This window comes from Periplaneta americana, chromosome 5, assembly GCF_040183065.1.
Source record: "Periplaneta americana isolate PAMFEO1 chromosome 5, P.americana_PAMFEO1_priV1, whole genome shotgun sequence".
In the NCBI taxonomy this organism is placed as follows: Eukaryota; Metazoa; Arthropoda; class Insecta; order Blattodea; family Blattidae; genus Periplaneta; species Periplaneta americana.
The window spans coordinates 9,403,919-9,426,474 of NC_091121.1; the positions used below are offsets into that span (position 1 = coordinate 9,403,919).

Sequence of the window (22,556 nt, forward strand, 5' to 3'; positions counted from 1 at the left end):
TTACACATATTTTTATCTATAGTAATGTGAGAAGAGGTCTGAGAGTGGATTTATTTGAAAAATCTGAGACCTCGAGTGGCATTTATTAGGACTATTTCGTGAATAAAATAAAAATGTAAATAATATATCCCTAAAATTCGCTCACAAAATGATAATACAGTGAAACTTCCCAATAGTAGTAGTATTTATTTATTTAACCTGGTAGAGATAAGGCCGTCAGTAAAAAAATCAAAGTACGAAAAGATTACCTGAGTAATTAAAGCTAGATAATTTATCATAGAAAAACAAAGAATATTTTATATTTACTGAATTACAAATTAAACCTAGAATAACAAAATTGTATAGTGATGAAATTACTGGATATTGAAATATTTTGTGATAGATTAAGGAAACTATTTACAAGAAATCAATTACTGACCAAGTGCCTAGTAAGTTTGCGTTTGAATTCAATTTTATTTCGACAGTCCCTGATGCTATAGCGGACACCGCCGGGGAAAAATTAAATGTCCGTTATTGAGAAGTGTTCGCTATTTAGAAAATACAGTACATTAAAAATTCTCTTACATATTCAACACTATATTTTACAGTACAGTACAGTAGACAGTGAGATTGTTTACAGTATTCATCCAGAGAGAAATCGTACCAGTAAATGTTTTGTAAGAGAAATAAACATCAGTCACTGTACCACTTCACCTTACACAAAGAAATCTAGAATTGCATTCTCGGTGTATGATTTTAAAATAACATCCTTGTTTTTCAAAATTTCACTAACCTGAGTTTTTCCCACATTAAACTTAATTTCTCCTTCTCACTATGCTTTACAATATCCACTTGTTCTTTTAGTGACAAACGTTTACGTTTTTGTGACATTTTTAATGTGACTGTACTTCCGAACACTCAACTTGACAAACTAAGAAAGTGCGGACTGCTCACGTACAGTATCACAACTAACAACTGTGCTGCTTACCTTCAATAAAGTACAAGAACGTTCAAATGCACGATAATGATTGTTGCAAAGAATTCCGTTAGAATTCCGTTATTACTTACTTACTTACAAATGGCTTTTAAGGAAACCGAAGGTTCATTGCCGCCCTCACATAAGCCCGCCATCGGTCCCTATCCTGTGCAAGATTAATCCAGTCTCTATCATCATACCCCACCTCTCTCAAATCCATATTAATATTATCCTCCCATCTACGTCTCGGCCTCCCTAAAGGTCTTTTTCCCTCCGGTCTCCCAACTAACACTCTATATGCATTTCTGGATTCGCCCATACGTGCTACATGCCCTGCCCATCTCAAACGTCTGGATTTTAAGTTCCTAATTATATTAGGTGAAGAATACAATGCGTGCAGTTCTGTGTTGTGTAACTTTCTCCATACTCCTGTAACTTCATCCCGCTTAGCCCCAAATATTTTCCTAAGCACCTTATTCTCAGACACCCTTAACCTATGTTCCTCTCTCAGAGTGAGAGTCCAGAATTCCGTTATTATTCCGTTTAATTTAAAACCGCCTTTTTCTTTTTTCTTTCACGCTGTCCGTTATTTGGAAGTTTTAATTGTTGTTGGGAGATACATTTCAGTGTCCGCTTCCGTTATTGAGAATGTCCGCTATTTGGAAGAATTTTATCATAAGGGCCAATGTTATTTTGCAGGGGAATTTTAAAATGTCCGCTATTGGGAAGTGTCCGTTAAGGGAAGTTGCACTGTTATTATATATTTATGAATACTTAACCTATTCAGACATTGTGAAGTCCAAATAGTTGAATAACGATTATTGCAATAAAGAAATTGAATGTTATTCAGTAATGCCAATTGAGAAAAGCGAAATACAGTTTTAAAAATGTTAATTACTTAACCTCTTCAGCCCTAGCGTCTCTTATGGGATACATTAAACAGCGCTTTTATTATATCCCGCCATCTCAAGAAGAATGTTTTTAATTTTCTTGAAAGTAGTTTAGGATGTTTAGAAGAGACGGCAGTACCACCTAAACATGAATTCAACGAAATAAATTTACATACCAGCCTCACATGCTCCAAGGCGACTGTTTCTGGAAAGAAGGAGATGCAACGTATGCATGTAGGCAAGTCACTGGATTATTGATAATATTAAAAAATAAATAAATATTATATTGAATGTGTTAAATAAAACATTGTTTCATTTGATGACATAGTCAGTAAAAGTAGTGCAATCAAGATGTATAAATATATATATATATATATATATATATATATATATATTACAGCGCATATTGTACGCAAACATGAACACAGGTCTCTCACAATAAACGACGCCACATTGAGTTCAAAAACAATAGAAGGAAAGGTTGTTGGTGTTTCGTCACCCATAAAATGCAACGCATGTAATATACACAAACGACTTTTTTTGTATTGATAGTCACAAAACATGTCGCTGTCGCTTGTTTCTATTCTTGTCGGAGAATATAACGGCAACATTAATTCTAGAGTTCCTTTCACATTCCACTCAAGCAGCAAGTGTAAGCAATGCCTTGAAATGTACAATCATCTAAATGATAAAAGAAACGTTCATATCACTTCAAGGAAAACGCCTCTCAGCATTCAGCATTAGTGATGTTTTGTCTCAAGAGATTACAGTATGTCTATTAAGTTATCATTCACTCATCACAATTATCACACAAGATATATTCATCTAATCACTCAACCACATTAAGCTGGACTAAACTAAGAATTGGTTACCTACTGTGTTCAACAGATTAAGACCTGAATGTAATTCAGCTACTTCCAATAGATTCAAATATACACTATCTACCAAAAAGTAATTGGGCACTGATTTTTGCCCCTTTAGAACCTCGTGGTACCACCTCTTATTGCTATAACAGCAGCCACTCTGTCAGGCATGTTCTCCACTAGTTTGTATAGGATATCCACTGGAATGCGTCGCCATTCCTCTTGCAATATAGCTCTCAGTTGGACAATGAAGGTTGGCGAATTTCCAGAAACTTCAATCGCCGGTCCAATTCGTCTTAAAGGTGCTCAATGGGATTGAGATCAGGACTCTGTGCAGGCCAGTCCAACCGGTGAACATTATTGTCTGCATACCATTGCATAGTAGCCACCGAAACATGGCATCTAGCACGTAAAATCCTGGGTACCCAATTACTTTTTGGTAGATAGTGTATTTTATGCTCGACCATGCCGAAATGTAGTAATTATACACCTGGTAGCAGTCCTTTAATGCATATCATTAAAGTACACCTACTCATTAAAGTTCAGGTGTTTTCAGCCAATGACAACTCAGCTTACAGGTGTTCAGCCAATAACGAGTCAGCTTTGTACCGTTATAAAACCGCAAGTATCGATTATTCTCGGATATGCAATTGAAAGAGAATTAGCGAAAAGTCACGGAGGCTGGAAATCCAATACTGTCGCAGAAAGTTATGTTCTGTTACTATAATAATTAGCGTTAATTGTAAATAATATTCAAATAAATGCAATTTGTCATCTCGTTTTTCTATGTCGAATTCAATAATCAAAGTTATACCAAGTTTAACGAATTACACAAGGTCAATGACATTATTGTTCCTCGGAAAAAATCAATACTTTCGCATCTGCGCACATCTGCGCACATCTCACGACCTAGAACAAGGTCACTTCCGATCTTGTCAGATACAAATAAAATGTATACATCTGAATACTGTAATTTCAATTTAGAAATATGGTCGAGCATAAAAAGTCGTATGAAACTCGCCTATAATGGTAATTAAGAAGCTCATATGAAAAGTATGGAACTCGCTTCCGCTCGTTTCATAAACGTCCATACTCACTTCTTAATTACTATCATTATAGGCTCGTTGCATAATGTACTATTATATGATTGGCTTACAAAAAAAATCATTTTATAATATTAAAAGATTTTTTAATTATCATTTCTGGATATTGTAGAGTAGACTAAGTTAATATTTTGCATGTATTGTAAGCTATTGTATTGTGTTTATTAAATATTACTCATATATATATATATATATATATATATATATGTATAATACAGGGTCCACACCTGTGGAGTAACGGTCAACGCGTCTGGCTGCGAAACCAGGTGGTCCGGGTTCGAATCCCGGTCGGGGCAAGTTGCCTGGTTGATGTTTTTTCCGGGGCTTTCCCTCAACCCAATACGAGCAAATGCTGGGTAACTTTCGGTGCTGGACCCCGGACTCATTTCACCGGCATTATCACCTTCATTTCATTCAGACGCTAAATAACCTAGATGTTGATACAGCGTCGTAAAATAACCCAATAAAATTTAAAAAAAATTAAATTATAATACAGGATGAAAGGGGTATAACTCCATTCATTTTAAGAACAGGATCTTTAGGTTATAAAACCAAGAAGACAAATGTCATTTTGGTATTTGAATAACAGTTTAGTCGAACAAAATAATTTTTGGGGAAAATTTCAGTATACAGATACCTCACTGAATAATTATCTTAAAAAAATAAAACGAGCAGATTTGTCTGTGTTTGTCGAATGCGCATCATCATGCTTACGAAAAGGCACTTTTCTGTGCCAATAATTTATTTTATGTGCAGAAGGTTGGAATTTTTGAGTAAGAGGGAAATGAAGGCATACGTGTTTTTTTTTAATTTATCCAATTTTGTCTGCAGTTTGAATTGCATTTATGGTAAAACTATTGAGTATTGAGTAGTAAGATATCAACGCGAAGAACAAGCCGAAAAACACTTCATTTGTGCAATAACGTACAAAATTAACTTATTAAAAACGCATTTACAGTGTGACGGAAACTTCAGAAAAGTCTGGCATCGCTGCACTTATGGGTTGCCCGGCAAGCGTACGCCGTAGTGTTTATCTGCGTCCACTTCTTACGTTGTACCTCGGCAGCAGCAAGTCTTACGCTGGTCTGTCCCCAGAATTCTAAACGTGAAATCAATTAAGGACAAAGCCAAAATTTACTATCGTGAGTACCTAGATATAACTTTAATTTATGGGGAATCAAGCATTGCGGTGTTGCAACGTATCCACTTCCAATCTCTAAATAGAAACTCGATTTTTTCTATAATTATTATTAAAGCCCGGATTTTTAGGCAGGAAAAAAGTCAATAAAACGTAAAAAAAGGCACAATAAATTCTGAAAAAGGCATAAATTCTAAAAAGGCATAATATATTTTAGCAATAAATTTAAATTATATCAACATAACTCATATATTTACTTCGTAGTTGACACATGTTGACTTATAAAACAATTTTTTTTTTTTTTTTCGTGATTAACTGTCTTTTCACAAACCTTACATAACAAAACTATTCCATTGGTTGAAAACACATGGGCCCAAATTTACTAACGTAAACACGAAGTTTACTTTGCAGTGGTTTACTGAATTTAGGCATTCTAGCTAACCGATCTTATACCTTCTGTCACCCGACAATAACTGACTGTTCCTTATTCAAATTTCTTTCTGCTACAATAATAAACACGTATAGGACAAAATTATTATAACAGTAAGATTTGAAAATATGAAAAACAATTTATCTATTTATCTATTTATGTCCATAACAGGGCAAAGCCCCAATTACAATAGACAGTACAGATAAAAAACATATTGCATACAACACGAAAAAAGAGGTAAAACAGATACAAGTGTAATTACAAATTTAAAAAAAAATAGATACCACCTAAATAAAAAGACAGATACAGATATAAATGAAAAACACCAAATAAAAACAAATCAAAAAGAGCCAAGTACAGACATCACAGCCAAAAATGCAAAAATTGGAAATGCTACGTGACAACTTCTATGAGAACGAGCTTAATATTTAAAATTATAAAGCTGATTGTTGGTATCGTGAAGACATGACAATATTATATTTGTAACTGTGGATTGTCGATCATTATTCATATTACACCAATAGTGTTAAAGCACGATTATTAGCAGATTAAGCACCGAATAAATTATTTTATTTGATATTGTTAGTAAAGTGAGTCATTGTTTCATATATTTAAATTTCATGCAGATTACATTACAGTTAATTAAAAAATTACAAATAAACAAGAAATATTACTTTAAAATCACAAAAAAAAGGCATTTATTATTGAATTAGTAAGAAATACCTTAAAAAGGCAAAATAGGATAATAGAAATTGACCCTATCACTTTCATTTTATCACATTTATATCTATGAGAATAATGATTTACTTCTACCCAGTACAAAAGGTATTTTGCCAAACATTCAGTCTCTAATCATTATAAATAGAGAAACGATTATTCGAACTTACCTACTAGTTTTATTGATATCTATTACTAGATCAATTTAATGCAGTTATCCCCATTTCACCCTACATATATGTATGTGTATAGCATTGTTCTAATGTTTACGACAATAATAAACTAACTGCAGTGGCTCAAAACGTAAGTAGTATTTAATAATAAATATTGTTCCAATACATCTGTTATAAAATAGAATCCGCTTTCTCAACCAGAGTCCTCTAAGAAGAAGAACCAAACTGTTCGCTAGCTTCTTCGTTTGATCGTGTTGGGAATATACAACATCTAACCAAGGACGGAATGAATTTGACATGGTTTTAAACTATACAACCTAGATTCTCATCACTATTTCTATAGCAGAGCTGTGTCTGAAGCTATTTCTAAACGCATGAGGAAACGAAAAGGAAGGCAGAAAATAGGAAAGATTGTAAAAAGCTGGGTTTGCAGTGAAAGACCTGCCCTTGGGCAGAACACTAAGTGCATGAATAGGTGCAGTCTGGTATAGTAAAATCGTTCAATTAATACCATAGTGGCAGGCTTTCTGTTGGATATAAATTTTTTGCACATATCAATACTTGTCAGGCGGCCGGGTAGCTCAGTTGGTAGAGCAGCTGGCTACGGACTGGAAGGTCTGGAGTTCGATCCCAGTTGATGATAGGATTTTTTCTCGTTGCCAAACGTTCAGAACGGCCCCAAGGTTCACTCAGCCTCCTATAAAATTGAATACCGGGTCTTTCCCGGGGGTAAAAGGCGGTCAGAGCGTGGTGCCGACCACACCACCTCATTCTAGTGCCGAGGTCATGGAAAGCATGGGGCTCTACCTCCATGCCCCCCAAGTGCCTTCATGGCATGTTACGGGGATACCTTTACCTTTCTACGTTTATCAATACTTGTCATGCGAAGGGGTATTGTCACATTTTCGTTTACAATTACTTCTTTTTACCGATATCAATACATTTATTTCTACTACCACAATCCACAGTGAATACATTTTAAACTATAAGATGACTTTTAATTAAAATTGAAATTAAAATGGATCTTCTTTCGTTTTTATCAGTGAATTCTAGATATGGCAATACTGTCATATAGACATTTATATAATTATATACTATGTAATATATATCCGATGAACTAGGCACTAACAAATCCTTTGTCGTAAATTGCAGGTGACCAAATGCGATAAGAAGTGCTAAAGGTTACCTTCCAGGAAAATTAGGCGAAGACTATTTTCTTCACATTGGAATCACAATGTGATCCTGCTACCATGAACGTTGACCTCTGATAATATAATACCTTTCCGTATGGCACAGCAGCTTAACGATTTGTTTAGTTTGTAACTCTAAACCATGATCCACGGTCAGCAATAAATGAGGTCATTGTTTCTTATCGTGTTCAAACATTCCCAAACCCACAGCGTTCTATTCATCACACCTACATACGTATTACGTGTCCACACCTGTGGAGTAACGGTCAGCGCGTCTGGCCGCAAAACCAGGTGGCCCGGGTTCGAATCCTGGTCGGGGCAAGTTATCTGGTTGAGGTTTTTTCCGGGATTTTTCCTCAACCCAATATGAGCAAATGCTGGGTAACTTTCGGTGTTGGACCCCGGATTCATTTCACCGACATTATCACCTTCACATCATTCAGACGCTAAATAACTTAGATGTTGATATAGCGTCGTAAAATAGCCCAATAAAATAAAAAAACGTATTACGTATGAATATTTCAGTTTATAATAAAATTGAATAGTGGAATACGTGAGATAAAGTGTTCTGTGCAGACGGAAGAAGCGTTGCCAATTATGCGATAAATTATCGCTTTATGCGATATTTTGAACTCTGATGCTGTATGTGATAACGCTTATAGCATAATGCAATAGTTTTCGTTAATCATATCATTCCTCAGAATTCATACAAATTTGATTTATATATATGAAGAAATTTTAACATTAATTAAACACATCTGAGTTTATTCTACTCTTTTGAAGCAATTTGGACAATTGTTTTAAATCTGTCCCGTTTTCCGTCAAGATTCTAAGGGAAGAGCCTGGATTCTTCCCAGGTAGTAATAAGCTTGCATAGTTTTCTAATCAATTAATCTGTATTAATGTCACAAGAAGTCTGAGATTTATCTGGGAAATCTCAGATCTCGAGTGGCATTTATTAGGACTACTTCGTGAATAAAATAAAAATGTAAATAATATATCCCTAAAATTCGATCACAAAATGTTAATAATTATTTATTAACGAATACTTAACCTATTCAGACATTGTGAAGTTGAAATAGATGAATATCGATTACTGCAATAAAGAAATTCGATGTTATTATTCAGTAATGCCAATTTCGAAAAGCGAAATACAGGTTTAACAATGTTAATTACATGTACTGCACTTTTCTCTTATTATTATAACAAAAATACATTTTCATTATCTGCTGAAATAATAATTTAATTTAACAGTAACAGTGGGGACAGCTATATAACTTACCAATGCTTATGTATTCAAAGCGAGACATGTTGCTACACAGTGAAGCCATCTCTGTATAGACAGGCCTAATTAAAAGACAAATTTTATAACGCCATACAGAAGACAGTTTGATCGAAGACATTATTATTACTATGCAAGGTCTTTGGGTTTGATATGCGATGATGTTACATAAATTTGAACATCTGACTTTGTATTAATTGTTTCATTTCATTCACAAAATACAAATTTTATAGGCTACTTATAGGTTATGTTACCTGTGGGAGCAGGACCAATGTCAGCTGTGTCTTATTTCGACCGTTACAATCAGTGCTACACGAAAGCATTTTTCATAGCTCGACAAACGCATTCTCGCTGTAGTGTGTAAAGGAACTAAAGCTGCATCTACACAGTTCAATATTCCAATCGCGTATGCGTGCAATCTGGGAAGAATATTGAAAGAATCGAGTTTAAAAAGTACGTTCAATTAAGATGCATAAAGACTGCGCTGTTTTGAACGTCGTCTTCACTGCGTAAATATATTAATTAATATTAAATATCAATCTTGCATTCATTGCTTTAAAGTTGAAAGAAAAGTTTAACCGTGTAGTTGCATCTTAATGTATTCATGATCATCAATTCACGGGGAAACAGTTGGCGACAACGACTAAACAAAAGAACGACCATGCGATAAATTGAAAACGATAAATCTAGCTGCAAAAATTATCGCAAAGTCTGACTGTGATTGGTTGGAATTCAAAATTTCATTACACTTCATTGGTCGAAAATGGAATGACGTCATATAAACGAAATAGTCCCAATAATCTGTTCGTAGCTGCCGTTGATGCTTCTTCTATGAGAGAAATGGTTGAATGTTTATTTAGTACCGTATTCTGTAAAGTTTTGATATTGTACGTTTATGGTAATTTTGTGTTTTGCTGATCGAAAGTTGGTTTTCCTGAGTCACAGTGAACAAACAGCACAGCAGAAACTGAGCTACTCCTTCTGCACGGAAACAAAAATGAGGGAAACCTTTGGAAATTGAAGACTGCTGTTCTGAGTTCGATTCCCTTTTGAGTTGATTACCTGGTTAAGATTTTCTTTCCGAGGTTTTCCCCAAATATAAGACGAATGTCAAGTAATCTACAGCGAATCCTCTACCTCATCTTGCCACACACCATCTCGTTACCACCAATTCTATCGAAATTAAATAATCGAGTAACTGATATAGCGTCGTTAAGTTGAAGAGAGAACTTGATATAGATTAGATATCATTCAATTATCTAATGTAAGTAATGTTCACTTAATTAACTCGTAAGATCATAATGCTTAGTTCGGCATAAACGATCGATTTTGCACTGCCTTACAAAAAAAATAAGGTTTAATAAATGGTAAAAAAAATTAAATATTACACTACTTTCCCGGTCTACAAGGACTGAAAAATAAACTTACAAGTGAAATCATTAGCTACTGGAATATAGCCATTTAAATTTTGTGCCTTTCTTTGGCCACTGTGTGTATATATATATATATATATATATATATATATATATATATATAATATATATACACACAATATATATACAGTACGTATAGGCCTACTACATATTAGTAGGTTATTTTACGACGCTTTATCAACATATTAGGTTATTTAGCGTCTGAATGAGATGAAAGTGATAATGCCAGTGAAATGAGTCCGGGGTCCAGCATCGAAAGTTACCCAGCATTTGCTCATATTGGGTTGAGGGAAAACCCCGGAAAAAAACCTCAACCAGGTAACTTGCCCCGACCGGGAATCGAACCCCGGCCACCTGGTTTCGCGGCCAGACGCGCTAACTGTTACTCAACAGGTGTGGACTATATATATATATATATATATATAGGATATATATTGTAAATTTGTCATTGAAGTGGTAAGATGAAACTATTACAAAACTGGATAGCATAACTAATAGCAATACATGTAGGCCTACTACAGTTTTTTTCCCTCGTTGGGACAAGTTACCTCTTTAAGGTTTATTCTGAGGTTTTCCCACAACCCATTAAGAGCAAATGCTGGGTAACTTTCGGCAGTGGACGCTAGTATTATCACCTTCACCTCACTCAGACGCTTGACAACCACAGCAGTTGGTAAAGCGTCGTAAAACAACGAAGTAAAAGAACTGCAATTTTTTAATCACAAGAAGTCAGTCATGTTTCCCATTCATGAAGAATTGCCTTGTGGCAGATTTTTTTGCTGCAGCTTGTCGACGGATGTGTGATGCCAGAGTAAAAACACAGAATGTAGTCTAGTTGCGTCTTTTTTCTACCCCCAAGTAATATTTTTTAAACGTATTTTAACTTCTTACAGCGAACGAACGACTAGACGGAAATGTAATTAAAGCTGAAGGACTTTGCCCCCTCGTCAGTTCCAGAAAACACCAGCAGCCGCGAGTGTTGTCATGGTTACACGGAGAGCTGGAAATCGATCAGTCGAGAGCCAGAATCGACCAACCCCTCCCCGCCGCCGTACGTCGCTCTGCATAACACAAACACATTACAGCCGCATTGCGGCGCCAAGAACCTCCGTTTATAGTATTGTGTATTCCACTACACTACTACTGAAATCATGTCGTGTGACGTGGGGTCGAAGGGGAGTACACATAGTCTGGATTTCGAACCCAGGCAGGAAAATATACTTTAACGCTATTCAATGAGTACGAGTTCAGGATAAAGGTGAAGCAGTCATTTGATCAAAGACTGTTTTATTAATGTATTACTGCTAAACCGAGGATTTATATGCACTAAAAACTGTCAAAATATGGATGCAACTATGGACTAGAAACTTTAGAAATATGCACTTAACTCTTAAACTGGCAATGTATCCTATAGGATACAACAGGTTAATAGGCTATATATATATATATATATATATATATATATATATATATATATATATAATTTGAACTGGTAATGGAAATTACGGGAAAACGGCTGGACGGATTTTAATAAATGACCCCTCATTTTGAAGCTTGGAACCCAAAGTTTTTCGGAAAAGTAGTAGTTTTCAGTGAAATGTCAATTTTCCTACATCATTTTCCTTTTTTCCAAAATCCATCTTTCGTCAGTTTTGAGAACTAATTAATTGCATTCACGGCCGACTTGATGTTCGCTTCCTTAAGCGAAGCGAGCATCAAGTCGGCCGTGTTGCATTTCAGTATAAAACAAAACACACACTACAATAAACAATAGGCTATTACACGAAGGCCATGACTTACAGGATTGCTGACATAGAGTTCAGACGATTCAGATTCTTTCCCATCATAATGCCAATATGTCGATCTTCATTTGTGTAATTTTTTGATAACGTATAAAAAATAATTTACAGGTCTGATTCTCTGGTCTTTAGTTTTCCGAGTACAGCTGTGTATTGGATATTAAGAACTACAAAACTTAAGAATGTTTGATGACTTTATTACCATTAAAAATAAAATATTATTATAGTTAAAATGCAACACATAATGGTATACCGATATATGAAAGTGAAACCTTTTGGGGTTTTAAGTAAGTAGGCGCAGAGAAAGAATATTTATATTAGATCTTCATTTCTGTAATTTACTGAGTAACGGCTATATATTTATGTTACTGAAAACTATAAAACTTACATAAGGTAACAATATTGTTATTAAAAATGAAATACTTTTATAGTTATTAATCAAGTAGTGTAGGTCTTTTTCATATATTTAATGGCAGTGTGATATAGATATTTATATGTCTGATTCTCTAATTTTCCTGGGTAGTAATTGAGTCATGCTTCCTCTTTTAGCTGCGTCTTTAAACTACATCAAAATTAATTTCATATTTCTTTGGTTTAATCGATTAGATTTGTGATCGCTGCCAAGCATGTTTTGTTGTAGGGAAAATAGCATGCCATTTCACTTCTTGCTACCGTGATCATGTTTCCCCGTCTTTCCAAACTCTGTCTTGGCTAAGGCTAAGCGATCGACGAGCCCTGCATTCTCTTGTTCTCTTGTTTCAAATTCTGCGCACCGCTACCCCAATATATTTGGCTTCTCGTTTTCAAAATTTATCCGCATATCATCAGCTAAGTACAAGATCTCATTATAACAATTTACTCAATATACCCTACCACAAGACATCTTTATATTCTTCATCCTATACAGTTTCAGTTGCTAGAAATTGGAACTCGCTTCCGAGTGATATAAGGGGTTGTTGGACAATAGCTTCATTTAGGTCAAAATTACATAAATTCTTACTTAACAGATGAATTGCTGATTAATATTTGTTACTTATAATGAAACTAACATCTGTCCATTCTTATTATTATTATTATCTTTAATTTCTCTAAATAGATTTACAAAACCTCTAATGGCAATTACATTAATATTCTCATTATAGAAATAGAAATATATATATTCTCCCTGTAACATAGTCCTAGTAAGGTTATATTAAATTAATTTTCATCATTTTACTAGCTATCTCAAATATTAAATTAATTATAATTCATTGAATTAAATTAGCTCATAAATTAAGTTACTACTTTACCTTATAGATTTATCTAAATTTAAATAAATGTGTAGTGAAGATTATTGCTGGAGAGCCTTTTAAGTGTAGTGAAAATATTTGTAATTTAAATTTATGTATTGTATTGATTAAGGCTGGTTGAGTGGAAGAGAAGGCCTTATGGCCTTAACTCTGCCAGCGAAAATAAAACATTATTATTATTATTATTATTATTATTATTATTATTATTAGTAAGTATATTTCCCACAACCAGCAACAAATGAAACACTGAAGCTGCTAACGATTTACGATGGACAATTTTATTTAGGGCGCATATAAGATTCTACAACTCGGACATATCATTCGCCTCATTTTCCGCATCTCACAAATAAATTCCTCACAACAGCCTATATTACAGAAAATATACGGGGTAACATTCATTGTTACACAAATTAATCCAGCAGTATTTGGTAGATCAGTATTGTCTGAAGGAAGCGCAAAGATTATAATTCCTAAGAAAAGACCAAAAGGTATTACTTACTGATAAAATAAGAGCCCTACAAGATTTTGTAGTCTCTTGATCACCCCAGCAAGATCTCTTAGTGGGAAAAAGTGATTCTACCCTCTACATTTCAGGGTAGTTCACGAAACATGCAGCAGCTATAACCAGAACTATTTTTATTTGAACTTCTTATGGACTTAGTTTGCAGTATTTGCTGCACAAGCCACTAGTATGCTATAACGCTATTCAATGAGTACGACTTCAGGATAAAGGTGAAGCAGTCATTCGATCAAAGACTGTTTTATTAATGTATTATTACTAAACCGAGGATGTATATGCACTAAAAACTGTAAAAATATGGATGCAACTATGCAATAGAAACTTTAGAAATATGGGTCTTTTCCATATATTTAATGGCGGTATGGTATAGATATTTAAAGCTGAATGTTAGAATTTATAAAACAGTTATGCTACCGGTTGTTCTTTATGGTAGTGAAACTTGAATTTTCACTTTGAGAGAGGAACAGAGATTAAGGGTGTTCGGAAATAAGATGCTTAGGAAAATATTTGGGGCTAAGAGGGATGAAGTCATAGGAGAATGTTGAAAGTTACACAACACAGAACTGCACGCATTGTATTCTTCATCTAACATAATTAGGAACATTAAATCCAGACATTTGAGATGGCAGTTCATGTAGCACGTATGGGTTAATCTATAAATGGTATAGAGTGTTAATTGGAAGACCTGAAGGGAAAAGACCTTGAGGGAGGCAGACGTAGATGGGAGGATAATATTAAAATCGATTTGAGAAAGGTGGGATATGATGGTAGAGACTGGATTAATCTTGCTTAGGATAGGGACTTCCAAAATGTACGGTATTCTTCAATGGAAATAAATTTGAAAAAAATTAATTTGAATTGTAATGAACTTAGTTTGTAGCATTTGCTGCACAAGCCACTAGTATGCTATAATTTTGATAAAACAATATAAAAAATTGGTAGGAAAATTAACATTTCACAATACTATAATATTGTACAACATATAAAACATGGACACTGCGATAGTTGTTTTCTTTACAGTCCGACACGGTTTAATAAACTAGCGTGAGAAATTAAGTTTTGCCAATTTAAGAGTTAACAACAATTCCTTAACAAAAAAAACAGCCGTCCTAAATAAGGGTTCGAATAGATCGGCCTACTAATCAATTCATAAAGAATAATCATTAAAACCAAATGTGTGGCAATTTGAATGGAAAAGAAAACATTAACATAAATGATACGAAAACATAGGAAATCATTACATTACCGGTCTTACTAATAACCCGTGTATAATTTTAAAGGAAAATTTGTTCCGGAACCGGGTATCGAACCCGGGACCTTTGGCTATGTGCACAAACGCTCTACAAACTGAAAAGGTCCCGGGTTCGATACCATATCCGGAACAATTTTTCCCTTGAAATTATTCAAGACAGCTTCCCAGGGAGCTATACCTGAAAGCTAGATTTCCATAATACACGTCACTGTTCGTTAACAGGAAACAACAATTCACGTCACACAGAGTTTGTGTGCACTCAATGTTGGATATTTGATGGTTGTCAGCCTATTTTGAGATATGTGAATATAAAGGGAAAAATTGAATCGGTGTCTGGTAGAGTTCCTGGGTAGCTCAGTTGCTAGATAGTGCTCTTAGCCAAAGGTCCCGGGTTCGGTATAGGGCCCCGGAATAATTTTTCCTTTGAAATTATTCAACTCAACTTCACAGGGAGCTACAGCTGAAAGCTAGATTTGCAAACCGTGTACAGTTTTATGCGACACTTATGAAGAGTTAGGATAGAAAACGTTATTAATAAACCATGCAGTCCACACCTGTGGAGTAACGGTCAGCGCGTCTGGCCGCGAAACCAGGTGGCTCGGGTTCGAATCCCGGTCGGGGCAAGTTACCTGGTTGAGGTTTTTTCCGGGGTTTTCCCTCAACCCAATACGAGCAAATGCTGGGTAACTTTCGGTGCTGGACCCCGGACTCATTTCACCGGCATTATCACCTTCATATCATTCAGACGCTAAATAACCTAGATGTTGATACAGCGTCGTAAAATAACCAAATAAAATTAAAAAAAATAAACCATGCATAAGCGTAGATGTATAAAGAGCCTGCAGCTATACATGGGAATTGCTTTGCTGTATTATTAATACAAAACCCCTTGTTTAAGAGTTATATATAGGGGGAAAAAAAACTTCGTATCGATTGCAATTTTATGATGATGGTTGTGGTTGCCTTGTAACCATAGAAGAACAAACCAAAGAGAAAAGAATAAATAGAACAATATTGCTGTAGCTGTACTCTTTGACCAAAATACAGCGTGGTAATTTATCAGGCATAGTTGTACTATCGATACTTAGCGCAGCACACTAGCGCGCACTATCGGATACAATAGAGAACCTCAGTTATTCCATTACCTTTCGTAATAAAGAAATGACGAAATTATAACGTAGCTGTGTAACAGTTGTACTGTTATACACGACGTATGTAGTGTTAAGAGTTTTATTAGTAAGACCGTAAAATTTTTAAACAATCTGACTATGGAACGTTTTAGTTCACTTTTAGTAAGAAATCCAGATAACTTCAAACTGTACTTTCACTGGAAACAAATTCTAATAACAAAACAAATCATTTAAATATACACTAAACATTTTAAAACAATCTTACTATCGAAGTTCTTGCTCCACTTTTAATGAGAGAGACAGATAACTTTCAACTTCATTATCAAAAAATTCTGATAACAAAACAAATGGTTTCACTTGAGTTAATGCAACTCAAGTCAAGAAAACAGAAAAGTGTATCGAACATTAAAATACTCCTTCCTTAACAAAAGCAAAACAAAGCTAACTCACCTTCTAAATTATGTGTTCAAATTGGTAGCCCTCAGCTGCTTTGCAATGTGTCACTCGATCATAGAAACCATTTAAGGAATGATTTAACCAGGCTTTAGGAATATCTTGCACCACTTCCATTTTTATTTAGCAACACTGAATTTGTACAGAAGTATCAAGTGTGGGTACTTTTTGAAAAGCTCTTAATGAGCTTTATTCAAAAATAAAAATATATATTGGGTGTTCCATTTAAAATAAGAGAGTTGGAGTTACTTCCGGTTAAACCGTATGCTTCAAAAGTTATTTAGGTGGTGCGGGACTTTTAACTAACACTGTATAGTGACACTCCGGTAAAAGTCTCAATATATGAAATTGTGCTGCCTAAAAAATATGGATGGACTCTAAATACAGTCTTGCGTACTATAATAGTACATTATGCAACGAGCCTATAATGGTAGTAATTAAGACGCGAGTATTTTTGTTTATGAAACGAGCGCAAGCGAGTTTCATAATTTTCATACGAGCGTCTTAATTACTACCATTATAGGCAAGATTCATACGACTTTTTATGCTCGACCATATTTCTAACTTGAAATTATTCAAAAGTAGGTCATGTTACGGTTATGTAAGTGAGTAGCGAACTGACCTGAATTGTGAGATGTGCGCAGACGCGAAAGTATTGATTTTTTCCGACTCCGAATGTCATTGACCTTGATATAACGTAGAGAATAAGATGAACATTAGCCTTGATATAACCTGGAAATTGATTTAGAATTGAAAAACGAGATGACAAATTGAATTTATTTGAATATTATTTACAATTAACGCTAATTATTACAGTAACAGAACATAACTTTCTGCGACAGTATTGGATTTCCAGCCTCCGTGACTTTTCGCTAATTGTCTTTCGATTGCTTATCCGAGAGTAATCGATACCGTAAACTGGGGTTACTTTGAACACAGAGGAAACTTTGACCATTTTTTTTTTCAGAAAATCATATTTAGGTTTCTTCATGCTGCACTTGTTATAGATGGAGGTAAATTTGGTATGAGAATGATTTTATGATAATTTACCTCCATCTATAACAAGTGCAGCATGTAGAATCTAAATATGATTTTCTGAAAAAAATGGTCAAAGTTTCCTCTGAGTTCAAAGTAACCCGAGTTTACGGTACTTGCGGTTTTTATAATGGTACAAAGGTGATTTGTCATTGGCTGAACACCTGAACTTTAATGAATAGGTGTACTTTAATGAGGTGCATTAAAAGACTATTACCAGGTGTATAATTACTACATTTCGGCATGGTCGAGAAATAAATGAAATAGTCTTCCATCGTCCCTAGGCCAGCCCCCTCCGTGCGTCGCCAGCCGGAATGGTTGACGGAATGATATAGATGCTTAATTTGGGGAAACGAGAGAACCACAAAAAGAACCTTACTAGGACCTTGTCCTCCACAAGTGTCATTATAGATGTTTTATGAAAATTCCCAGGCTTGACAGGCACTAGAACCCGGACCGCCTGCGCGACAGGCTAAAAATCTAACCACTCAGCCACCACAGGAGAGACGCTGTGGGTAAGAATCGAACCTAGGGATATTGACGCGATCACAAAAATTCAATAGACAACGTCATTTTACATTCTTTGCCAGGACTGAATCCGGTTATTTCACATTCGCATTTTAAAATAGAAATATAATTTCCGTGACATCGTTACGAAAATAATTGTTGCAGAATATCGATACAGAATGTTCATTAAACTAAGCGAGAAAATTCATTAACGGATTTTTTCCAAGCACAGATATGTTGTATTAGTAGTAGAGCCGGAAACAGAGGCGGGTTTAGTTATTTTAAAATTCCTCAATTATTGCCGAATAAATTGCTCATTTACTTGATATAAGCAAACTAATGAATTTAATGAACTTAATTTCACATTGAATTTAAAGTTTTATTTACTGTAAATAGGCTATCGGTACCTTAACTCCAAAACTCCAAAACTCGTAACTTGCTCGGATGTTGATTTCCACTTTTTGTGAAAGTATATTCACAGAGAAAGAAATTAAGTGGTTTCGACGTAGCCCAATATTAGCGCTAGTATTTTAAATTAAGCTTCAGTGCTTTGCCAGTAGATGGATCTGTAAATATACTATCAAACATGCGCAAAAAGTGAAAATCGACATCCGAGCGAGTTACGAGAGTTTGGAATTAAATTAACGATATGTTATTTTTTTACATACAGTTTATTTATTGTTTACTTGCTTACAAATGACTTTTAAGGAACCCGGAGGTTCATTGCCGCCCTCACATAAACCTGCCATCGATCCCTATTCTGTGCTAGGTTAATCCAATCTCTACCATCATATCCCACCTCCCTCAAATCCATTTTAATATTATCTTCCCATCTACGTCTCGGCCTCCCCAAAGGTCTTTTTCCCTCCAACTAACACTCTATATGCATTTCTGGATTCGCCTATACGTGCTACATGGCCTGCCCATCTCAAACGTCTGGATTTAATGTTACTAATTATATCAGGTGAAGAAAACAATGCGTGCAGTTCTGCGTTGTGTAACTTTCTCCATTCTCCTGTAACTTCATCCCTCTTGGCCCCAAATATTTTCCTAAGAACCTTATTCTCGAACACACTTAATCTCTGTTCTCTCAAAGTGACAGTCCAAGTTTCACAACCATACAGAACAACCGGTAATATAACACTTTTATAAATTCTAACTTCCAGATTTTTTAACAGCAGACTAGATGACAAAAGCGTCTCAACCGAATAATAGCAGGCATTTCCCATATTTATTCTGCGTTTAATTTCCTCCCGAATGTCATTTATATTTGTTACTGCTGCTTCAAGATATCTGAATTTTTCAACCTCTTCGAAGGAGTAATCTCCAATTTTTATGTTTCCATTTCGTACAATATTCTGGTCACGAGACATAATCATATACTTTGTCTTTTCGGGATTTACTTCCAAACCTGTCGCTTTACTTGCTTCAAGTAAGATTCCCGTGTTTTCCCTAATCGTTTGTGAATTTTCTCCTAATATATTTACGTCATCCGCATAGACAAGGAGCTGATGTAACCTGTTCAATTCCAAACCCTATTGTTTAAAAAATATAACAAATGAAAGAAAGTTTAAATGTAATATTTTTAACATGCATACTTTAACCAGTACATACACACCACAATCAACATTTTTAGATAGTTCTATACAAACAACATTGCTATCACAATATGGTTCATCTAACAGTATCGACTGTCGGTTACTCTAACAATCACAGAAAGAATTCGTCGTTTCACAACAGTTTTCAGTGGCAAATGATTAGTCGCTGATGCTAGTAGTGTTCTTATATTAGTTGCGTTTTGTCTAAACAATGTAATGTTTTGAAGTTTTCCCCCTGTGATAAGCGTAAGTGTGATGAAAGTGTATGTGAACCCAGTGAATCGAAATGTCTTAAACTCTCCCCTCAACTTCCTGACTTAAATGCAAGTTCAAATGTTTCTAATGTAAACAAACCTCCATGTGGTATAAAAGCATCGATATCTCCCCAACTCCGTTACGTAAAGATGAGTTCAAATGTTTCTAATATAGACGAACCATTTGATATCAGTGCATCGATCTACGATGGCCCATGCAAACCACGTAAACAAACGTTATTGTGTAATAAGAATAGACGTTTTGACGGTAAACGATTTGATAGGTATAAATTCGATGAATACTCTGAGCAGAAATATTCAGTTTTCTGTTTTCCTTGCTGCCATTTCCTTCAATCTGATTCAAGCAATACTGAACATGTTTTCACTAAATCTGGATTTTGCAACTAGAAAAAAAAATTGGAGAAAAACTTGCAAAACATATTGATAGTGGATGTCATAAATCTTCAATAGTAAAATAGAACAGTTTTCCGGACAGTGAAAGTAGCTGCACAGTGATTTCAAAGCTAAACGAGAAACACAAAGATGACACATTGAGTAACCGCTCAGCTGTGGCAACAATGGCCCGGGTCGAGTTATTTTGTGCTCGGCATTGAGTTTAGAGATCATCGCGAAACTGTTTCGGATGACGAAAATGATAAATAATAATTAAGCGAATTTTGTTGAAACTTTACACTTTATTAACCCTCACAACTTAGCTGCTCTAAGATCTCATGCTACTTATCTGGGGTCTTTTTTACCCCAAGAATATATGTCGTTAACAATTATTAGAGGTGGTAGATTTTCGCAGTCGCGATAAATGCAAAAAGTTTCCAAATGCTACATAAGCACCTAATTGTGCCTTAGAGAAGGAATTTCATACCTTACGCTGGTTTTATAATCCGCGGTAAAATGCGAAATTGAGTACAAAATACTAAATATATAGGAGTTTCTGTTAATAATTGCGAAATCAAAATTTCATGATTCTTTCATTTATTTATTTAATACTTTACACTTGAGCTACATTAGGCATTGCAGCCCGAAAGAGCAGAAGCTCGTGCTCGGGCGCAGTTCAGATCAGTTATACAAAATATATCACAAAATTAAGAGAGTTCATTGAGCACAATAACATTAATAAATGGTAAAATACATACGGCATGTAATAATAGGGTCTATATACAAATAGAAAATACAAAAGTACATAAATATTTGAGTATCAATTTTTAACTCAATTAGCTTAAACAATTAAATAATTAATCTGATTTGTTTCTTAATTCTATGTGAGTTAAGTGTACTTAGCTCAGGGTAAGCTCTAATTAATGCATTATATATTTTGGGTCCAAAACTTCTGCTGTGTTTTAATCCGGCAGTTGTGTGGCATTTGGGAGTATTTAGAAAGAAACAGTAATTTTGTCTGGTATGGTATTCGTGAGGATCAAATTTAAATTTATTGTGGTTTTTATGGAAGTAAATCAGCAATGTTTGTTTATAAATTTGTTCCAGATTTGATACACCAAATTCCTGAAAAATTAATTTTGCTGGGTAATCAATCAATTGTTTTTAATTTTCGCATCCACTTTGGCCAGACATTTAAATTTTTCTTGCACTTGGACATCCGTTGCTTTCTTTTCCAATCCGCCCCACCATCCAAGTTTTAAGAATCTACAACCGCCACTGGTCAGAAAGTACCCGAACTACGGGTGGCAGGCAACGCCGTGCTCTATAGGCAACTTCTCCGCCTTGTCGGTGTGGCATGTGGCCTGCTCTCCAGGCGTATCGACTCAGTGCGGCTGCGCATGAGATTGGGGAAGACTAACGTAGCCGGAAACCAACCAATCGAAATACAGTGCAGCTCTGAGCTTCGTGCAGTGAAGACGTGTACGTGGTATCAAAATACAGTGCAGCTCTCCGCTTCATTTAGTGAAGACGTGCAGGCGTATCAAGTACAGTGCAGCTCTCCGCTTCATTTAGTGAAGACGTGCAGGCGTATCAAAGTACAGTGCAGCGTTCCGCTTCGTTTAGTGAAGACGTGTAAGTAAATGTGATAAAATGAACTTGAAAGTGCAGAGAGATAACATCAAATTTTGTGTTAGGCTCGGTAGAACATTTACTGAGACTTTTGCACTCTTGCGGCGAGCGTATGGAGAAGAAGCAATGTCTAGGACCCGAGTGTATGCGTGGCACAAGCGCTTCACAAGTGGGCGTCTTTCAACGGATGATGAGCCACGTTCAGGGAGACCCAGATCGGCAAGAACGGAAGATATGATAGCTCGAGTTGCACAAGAAATCAAACGGGACCGCAGACAGTCAATAGATGATGTGGCTACTTTGTTAGGCATTTCGCATGGTTCCGTGCAGTGCATTCTCCAAAATGATTTGAAGATGCAACATGTGTGTGGTCACGTTGTTCCAAGTAGTCTAACAGATGAGCAGCGGGAAGAGAGGCTAATGGTTAGTGGAGACCTGATTGACAGGGTGGACCAGGATCCAACTCTCTTGCACAGAGTGATCACAGGTGACGAGACATTGTGTTTCCTATACGACTCAC

At 35.4% G+C, this 22,556-nt stretch overlaps 1 protein-coding gene across 2 annotated transcripts in view; it reads right to left on the reverse strand.

Moving 5' to 3' along the window:
- Positions 1–22,556, reverse strand: part of Dip-C (dipeptidase C) — an 894,313-nt gene that overhangs the window by 357,845 nt on the left and 513,912 nt on the right. The window lies entirely within an intron of this gene.